The sequence below is a fragment of the Canis lupus genome, chromosome 17, assembly GCF_003254725.2.
Source record: "Canis lupus dingo isolate Sandy chromosome 17, ASM325472v2, whole genome shotgun sequence".
Classification (NCBI taxonomy): Eukaryota; Metazoa; Chordata; class Mammalia; order Carnivora; family Canidae; genus Canis; species Canis lupus.
In genome coordinates this window covers 61,252,242-61,261,620 of record NC_064259.1, presented here as the reverse complement: position 1 = coordinate 61,261,620, position 9,379 = coordinate 61,252,242, and positions in this window count along the sequence as shown.

Below are 9,379 nucleotides of genomic sequence, written 5' to 3'. Positions count from 1 at the left end.
CTGAGGGGGGCACTTGACAGGATGAGCACTGGGTGTTATTCTGTATGTTGACAAATTGAACACCAATAAAAAATAAATTTATCATTAAAAAAAAAAGAAAACCAGTGCCAGGGGTATCGCAATGCCAAACTCCAAGTTGTACTACAAAGCTGTGATCATCAAGACAGTGTGGTACTGGCACAAAAACAGACACATAGAACAATGGAACAGAATAGAAAATCCAGAAGTGGACCCTCAACTCTATGGTCAACTAATATTTGACAAGGCAGGAAAAACAACCCACTGGAAAAATGACAGTCTCTTCAATAAATGGTGCCATGGAAATTGGACAGCCACATGCAGCAGAATAAAACTAGACCATTCTCTTACACCATACACAAAGATAAACTCAAAATGGATGAAAGATCTAAATGTGAGACAAGAATCCATCAAAATCCTAGAGGAGAACACAGACAACACTCTTTTTGAACTTGGCCACCGCAACTTCTTGCAAGATACATCTATGAAGGCAAGAGAAACAAAAGCAAAAATGAACTATAGGGACTTCACCAAGATAAAAAGCTTCTGCACAGTAAAGGAAACAATCAACAAAACTAAAAGACAACCTACAGAATGGGAGAAGATATTTGCAAATGACGTATCAGATAAAGGGCTAGTATCCAAGATCTATAAAGAACTTGTTAAACCCAACAGCAAAGAAACAAACAATCCAATCATGAAATGGGAAAAAGACATGAACAGAAATTTCACCAAAGAAGACAGAGACATGGCCAACAAGCACATGAGAAAATGCTCTGCATCACTTGCCATCAGGGAAATAAAAATCAAAACCACAATGAGATACCACCTCACACCAGGGAGGATGGTGAAAATTAACAAGGCAGGAAACAACAAATGTTGGAGAGGATGTGGAGAAAGGGGAACCCTCTTGCACTGTTGGTGGGAATGTGAACTGGTGCAGCCACTCTGGAAAACTGTGTGGAGGTTCCTCAAAGAGTTAAAAATAGACCTGCCCTACAACCCAGCATTTGCACTGCTGAGGATTTACCCCAAAGATACAGATGCAGTGAAACTGTAGGACAGCTGCACCCCAATGTTTATAGCACGAATGTCCACAATAGCAAGCTGTGGAAGGAGCCTCGGTGTCCGTCGAAAGATGAAAGAATAAGAAGATGTGGTCTATATATACAATGGAATAACTCAGCCATGGGACTCCTGGGTGGCTCAGCGTTGAGCACCTGCCTTTGGCCCCGGGCGTGATTCCGGAGTCCTGGGATCGAGTCCCACACCAGGCTCTCTGCATGGAGCCTGCTTCTCTCTCTGCCTGTGTCTCTGCCTCTCTCTCTCTCTCTCTGTGTGCCTCCCATGAATGAATAAATAAATAAAATCTTTTTTTAAAAAAAGGAATAACTCAGCCATTAGAAAAGACAATACCTGGGGATCCTTGGGTGGCTCAGTGGTTTGGAGCCTGCCTTTGGCCCAGGGCGCTTATCCTGGAGTCCTGGGATTGAGTCCCGCATCAGGCTCCCGGCATGGAGCCTGCTTCTCTCTCCTCCTGTGTCTCTGCCTCTTTCTCTCTCGTCTATCATAAAATAAATAAATAAATAAATCTTAAAAAAAATGACAATACCCACCTTTGTTTCAACGTGGATAGAACTGGAGTATATTGGGCAGCCTGGCTGGTTCAGCGGTTTAGTGGCGCCTTCCGCCCAGGTCGTGGTCCTGGGAGACGTGGGATCGAGTCCCACGTCAGGCACCCTACATGGAGCCTACTTCTCCCTCTGCCTGTGTCTCTACCTCTGTGTGTGTGTGTGTGTGTGTGTGTGTGTGTGTGTGTGTCTCATAAATAAATTAATGAAATCTTATTTAAATCCGTTTCTTTGGAGATGTTGTGCTTAGAAAATCTGTCAATTACAGAAAGTGTTGTGTTCAAGTCTCCTAGTATAAGTGTATTATTATCTAATTATGTCTTAACTTTGGTTATTAATTGATTGATATGCTTGGCAGCTCCCACATCAGGGGCATAAATATTGATGATTGTTAGGTCCTCTTGTTGGATAGATGCTTTAAGTATGATATAGTGTCCCTCTTCATTTCTTACTACAGTCTTTGGGATAAACTTTAATTTATCTGATATGAGGATTGTTACCCCTGCTTTCTTTTGAGGACCACTTGAATGGTAAATGGTTCTCTAACCTTTCATTTTCAGGCTGTAGGTGTCCTTAGGTCTAAAATGAGTCTCTTGTAGACAGCAAATAAATGGGTCTTGCTTTTTTATCCAGTCTGAAACCCTGGGTCTTTTTTTTTAAGTTCTCTTTTCCTTTTTTAAAAAATCAGAAAGGGAGACAGAACGTGGAAGATTCCTAACTCTGGGAAACGAACTAGGGATGGTGGAAGGGGAGGAGGGCGAGAGGTGGGGGTGACTGGGTGGCGGGCACTGAGGGGGGCACTTGACGGGATGAGCACCAGGTGTTATTCTGTATGTTGGCAAATTGAACACCAATAAAAATAAATTTATTATTTAAAAAAATTTAAAAGATAAATAAATAATTTTTATTGGAGTTCATTTTGCCAACATATAGCCTAACACCCAGTGCTCATCCTGCCAAGTGCCCCTCTCAGTGCCCATCACCCATCACCCCAACCCCTGTCCACCTCCCCTTTCACTACCCCTTGTTAATTTCCCAGAGTTAGGTGTCTCTCATGTTTTGTCACCCTCACTGATATTTTCTGATAGGATCATTAAGCCCATTCATGTTCAGAGTTACTATTGAAAGCTATGAATTTAGTGTTATCATAATACCTATGATGACAGGTATAGGAGGGTGTCCTCCTTCTTTTACAGAGTCCCCCTTAATATTTCTTGCAGAGGTGGTTTGGTGGTCACATACTCTTTTGGTTTCTGCCTATCTTGGAAGCTCTTTATCTCTTCTTCTATTCTGAATGAGAGCCTTGCTGGATAAAGTATTCTTGGCTGCAGGTTCTTCTCATTTAGGACCCTGACTATATCCTGCCAGCCCTTCCTGGCCTGCCAGGTCTCTGTGGAGAGGTCTGCTGTTAATCTAGTATTTCTCCCATATAAGTTAGGGATCTCTTGTCTCTTGCTGCTTTAAAGATTTTCTCTTTCTCTTTGGAATTTGCAAGTTTCACTATTAAATGTTGAGATGTTGAACGGTTTTTATTGATTTTGGGGGGGAACCTCTCTGTCTCCTGGATCTGAATGCCTGTTTCCCTCCCCAAGTTAGGGAAGTTCTCAGCTATGATTTGTTGAAATATGCTTTCTGGTGTTCCGTCCCTCTCGGCGCCCTCTGGAACCCCAATTAAATGTAGATTTTTCCTTCTGAGGCTGTCATTTATTTCCCTTAACCTTTCCTCATGGTCTTTTAATTGTTTTTCTCTTTTTTCCTCAGCTTCCTTCCTTGCCATCAACTTGTCTTCTATGTCATTCACTCGTTCTACTTCATTAACCCTCGTTGTTAGGACCTCCAGTTTAGATTGCGTCTCATTTAATTGATTTTTAATTTTGGCCTGATTAGATCTGAATTCTGCAGTCATGAAGTCTCTTGAATCCTTTATGCTTTTTTCCAGAGCCACCAGTAGCTTTATAATTGTTCTTCTGAATTGACTTTCTGACATCAAGTTGTAATCCAAATTCTGTAACTCTGTGGCAGACAGTACTATTTCTGATTCTTTCTTTTGTGGTGAGTTCTTTCTAGTCATTTTTCTCAGTGCGGAGTGGCTAAAAACAAGTACTGAAAATAGAAGGAAAAAAATAAAAAACAAAACAAAAAAAACAAGGAGGGGTATCTCCTGGTTCTATATACTATAAATCCCTCGACTTCCCCTGGAGCTTTCCAGCACTGCTCGGCAGAACTTGCTCTTTCCCTGTCCTTCCAGCTGGTCTTCTGGGGGAGGGAGCTGTTGTGCTGGTTCTCAGGCGTGTGCACAGCTCAGTGGGAGCTCTTGACCCCGTGAGGCCTCTGTACTCTGCCAGTCCTGCTTCATCTCAGGCAAAGGGTAACACCAGGAGGAACCACCATAACTGCGGCGGCTAGCTCTCCAGCCCTGGAGCAGCCCCTCTCCCCACCCCAGTCCCCACTGGCCGGGATGCTCACGGTGGCAGGCATGCTGACCAGCACAGCTTTGGGACATCCGGTGGCAGGAGAGTCCTCGTCCTGTGCCCTCCCTGCCTCTGCCTGTCCTGAGGGGGAGCGCCAGACCCTGGACTGTGTCCACTTGGTGCCCTGGGACCCGGGGCCCAGGCTGCTGGAATTGTGCTCCCAGGGCCTAAGCTCCCAAAGGCAGAAGGGTGCAGCCCCCTCCAACGGGAGCCACCACCTGAACTGCTCCCGAGGCCCCGCTGGGCGTGCTCCAGCCCTTTCCCGAGATCGCCCCTGGTCTGGGCGCCCTCTCCCCTGGGCTCCCTTCCTCTGTGAGTGACCCCAGGAGACTGGAGGCTCCACTACCCCTCCTGTGGCGCTACCCGGTTTCCCTCCTGAGCGACTTTCCTTCCGTGAAGAATCCGGTGCAGGTTTTTCAAAGTTCCGGTGTCTCTGGGACTGGGCTTTCCAGTCCCTGAGGCTCTTGCTGCAGCCTTAGCCCAGCTCTTTGTGGGAGCCACTCCTCCACTTGATTTTTTTTTTCTGCCTTCCTACCTTGTTAGAAGTGCAAACTTCTCTCTGTAGCATTCCAGCTGTTTTCTCTTTAAACCTCAGGTCAAAGATGCAGATGCAATGAAACGCCGGGACACCTGCACCCCAATGTTTCTAGCAGCAATGTCCACAATAGCCAAACTGTGGAAGGAGCCTTGGTGTCCGTCGAAAGATGAATGGATAAAGATGTGGTTAATGTATACAATGGAATATTACTCAGCCATTAGAAGTGACAAATACCCACCATTTACTTCAACGTGGATGGAACTGGAGGGTATTATGCTGAGTGAAGTAAGTCAGTTGGAGAAGGACACACATTATATGGTCTCATTCATTTGGGGAATATAAATAATAGTGAAGGGAATAGAAGGGAAGGGAGAAGAAATGGGTAGGAAATATCAGAAAGGGAGACAGAACATAAAGACTCCTAACTCTGGAAAACGAACTAGGGGTGGTGGAAGGGGAGGAGGGCACTGAGGGGGGCACTTGACAGAATGAGCGCTGGGTGTTATTCTGTATGTTGACAAATTGAACACCAATAAAAAATAAATTTATTATTTAAAAAAAATAAACCTCAGGTCAAATTCGTAGTTTTTCAGGATTATTTGAAAGTTATCTAGGTAAATTGGTGGGGACAGGTGACTTGGGGATCCTACTCCTCAGCCGTCTTGCCCCGCCCCCAGGTGGGGGTATTCTCAGCCAGGAATGCTACTGATTCCATCTTCACCATGGACTTTTCTTAAAAGAAATGTAAAACTCTTTTTGAAGAATGGGTTCCAACAGTTCAACCCAATTGGCCTCTGATTTCACTTTGGAAGAGAGGCTACCAGGAGGGAAGATAGTTAAGAATCATATCCAGGAGCCATGAGCCCCATATGTTATCTGCTTCTACTAAACAGATGAACCTTGAGAATAAGAAAGAAAGGAGGGGATCCCTGGGTGGTGCAGCGGTTTAGCACCTGCCTTTGGCCCAGGGCGCAATCCTGGAGACCCGGGATCGAATCCCACATCGGGCTCCCGGTGCATGGAGCCTGCTTCTCCCTCTGCCTATGTGTCTCTGCCTCTCTCTCTCTCTCTCTCTCTCTCTCTCTTTCTCTCTCTGTGACTATCATAAATAAATAAAAATTTAAAAAAAAGAAAGGAAAAGAGAATGCATTAAATCCTTATCAGATATTCAACAGTATTGTAATATTATCTCACCTAATTCCCACATGTCTGATATTATCCTAATTATCCCACAAGTACAGAAACAGAGACAGAGACTTAAAATCGTGCCCAAGGTATTATAGGGGGTATGGCAGAGCTTATACTTCCTGATGAATCATACCATGAGCCAAGGACAGCTCACTAAACCACTTTTAAAGAAAAGAGGCATTTAATATCCTCTGGTGCCCTAGAGAAGCACCCCTGTATCAGCTCTAAGGTGAGTTCAATGCAAAACCCCAAAATTGAGGCTCTTAAGAGTCCCAGCCCAGAGAAAATACTTGCTTGTTATGACAGGCACAACCTCACTTAGGCTCTAAAGCAAGTCCTTAAGGAATTTTGAATGTAATAGGAAACCAAAGCAGAAGTACTTTAACTTGAAGAAGCTCTGCCACCCTTGAATAGGATGAGTCATGGAAACAAAATTCAGTTCACATTCAGTGGGGAAAAAAAGCTGGTACTTTCACAGGTATAATTATATGTATTTTTAACATTCCAAATTATTGCTTCTACCTCAAGATAATCCAGTGGCAAATAATACACAAGTTTTACCAAATAGGTCTAAAATCAAAGAGAGCTCAGAGCAGTGTAAATGTGGAATGACTAGGTGATAAGTAGGACAGGGCAGGAAGGAGGCCCAGACCCAGAGAAATGTAGCTGAGACTGCACCTTCACTCTAGGCTGCAGGATTCTGTTTCACTGGACTAAACCACCTTTCGGAACCCAGGCAGACAAAGTTCTCTACAGGTGTCATCCAATTGATCCTTAGAGACCATCACTCTGGTTTCTTTCCAAAAGGGTTCCAGTAGGACCATAACAATTCCCCAGAATTGCAGCTAAAATGGTCTGACATGAGTCCACTTGCAGTCTAACACTCACACTTATTTATGGTTTTTTAGAGAGAAAATTGAAGCACTGACAAGTGAAGGAAATCACTTAATGACACAGACACCACAACAAGCCTGACTTAGTTGCACAACTCTGTCACTATACTAAAAAATCATTGGATTGTGCAATTTAAAAGGTTGAATTTTATGATATATTAATTATATCTAAATAAAATTATTGTTTTTCTAAAGAAAAAGAATCCTGAATTTTCATGCTTTTAATAGAGAAGTATTATTTCTGCTGTTAAAGGCCTGCTGTTGGCTCCTAATTTAATTATCTAACATGATTAAGTGCCTCCTATATGTGATGTTATCTTTAGCAATCTCCACCAGTGAGGTTGGTGTCATTATTTCCACTTTTATAAAGTTGGGAAACTGAGACTCAGAGGATTAGATAACTGACTAAGGAACATAGCCAGGAAAAGATAAAGCTCAGATTGGAGCTCAAAATTTTCAAAGTTTTTACTGATGAGTCTATTCTTCCATGCAAGTCAGAAGAGGAAGAGAGACCTGAACACACAGAATACACCAAAGTGTGTGCTGCTTCTGGGGATTTACCCCAAAGATACAGATGCAATGAAACGCTGGGACACCTGCACCCCAATGTTTCTAGCAGCAATGTCCACAATAGCCAAACTGTGGAAGGAGCCTCGGTGTCCATCGAAAGATGAATGGATAAAGAAGATGTGGTTTATGTATACAATGGAATATTACTCAGCCATTAGAAACGAAAAGTACCCACCATTTGCTTCAACGTGGATGGAACTGGAGGGTATTATACTGAGTGAAATAAGTCAATCGGAGAAGGACAAACATTATATGGTCTCATTCATTTGGGGAATATAAAAAATAGTGAAAGGGAATAAAGGGGAAAGGAGAAAAAATGAGTGGGATATATCAGAAAGGGAGACAGAACATGAAAGACTCCTAACTCTGGGAAACGAACTAGGGATGGTGGAAGCGGAGGTGGGTGGGGGGTGGGGGTGATTGGGTGACGGGCACTGAGGGGGGCACTTGACGGGATGAGCACTGGGTGTTATTCTATATGTTGGCAAATTGAACACCAATAAAAAATAAATTAAAAATAAAAATAAATAAATAAAAACAAAACAAAACAAAACAAAAAAACCCCAAAGTGTGTGCTGGAGTTTCTCAGAGGCAAAAAATGGAACTGGCTGCAAAGTCCTAAACTGGAGTTGCCATACAAGGAGGGCTTTGAAACCGGTCTTGGTATGGAGACTGGGCTCTGAAAATCTTCCTGACATTGTAGTCATCTTAGCAAAAACAAGCACTGTTACAAAAGATGCCTACCATTGAAAATGACCACAATATCCAAGGGACAGCACAACTTTCTGTGTGGCCCTTTTGGCTTAGGGCTCCCTGGCTGTGAGAGCAATGGATGTATCTCAGCAGCATAACCATTAATTTGTGAACCCATTCTAAGTATTACTAAGTTCTAAGCACTGTCTAGATGATAATGTAAGATGGCTTCCCTGGAGGAACACCCAGATAGGAATCAGCCCTCCTCAAACCCCAGGTATGTGCTATAGATATGGTTAAGTGCCCAGCTTGCACAATGGACAGCATGGGTTTCTATCTCAGTGCTGCCACTTACTACCTGTGATTTTGGACAAATTATTGAATTTTTCTATGCTTTCATTTCCTTATCTGTAAAATGAGAATGGCATTAATATTGACCTTACACAGTTGCTGTACTAGAAGACAGTATCTGCAGCAGCAGCAGAATCATCACCTGGTGGCAAAGTACAGAAAAGCTGCCTCTTCATGCCTAATACAACTTTCTGATTATTTTCACTTCCCTAAAGTATTTTATACCTTATATACATATATATATATATATATACACACCTATATACATATATATATATATATACCTATATACCTATGCCTATTATATACCTGCATGTATATAAATGACATTTTCCCAAAGGCCTAGATGCAAAGCTGCCAGGTTAACCAATGGATAGCAGAATGCTAAAAAAAAATCCCAAGAAGAAAGCTCACCCTAGAGTCACTCTGAACAGTTCTTAAAACATAGCTTTTGTGTATAACCTACTTATGTATACTTTTGTAGCTTAGAAAAGAGCCTTCATGGGGCCAAAGAATGTTTCTTGTCTTCCTGTCTGACAGTACTCCTTATATCACTCTTTCCTATTTTTTGGGTTTGTGTGGGCCTGGCACTCCTAAAGTAGTGCATAATTTTCCACATAATAGGTGTACCTGATAGATACACAGAGGTAAGCTAGGATAATAGTTAAGTAAAAAGACCTTATAGTAAGGTATAGGTTCAAACCCTGGTTCTTCCACCTACAGGCTGTGTGACCTTGAAGAAGATTCATGCTCCCTGAACAATTGCTCATGGGATGAACAATCAAATTTCATAGAAATCTTATAAAGATTAAATGAGATGATGTATGAAAAATATTCAGCACAATATCTAGCACATAGTAAATTCTCAATAAGTGATAATTATCATTATTTAAAAAAGATATGAATTAGGTAAGCCTCATAGCATACATTTATTTTCAATTGAACATGCATTTACTGCACATCTGCCAAGTATTTTACACTTTGTTACTTATTGTGGGTGCTAGATAAAGGGAATGAACTACTCAA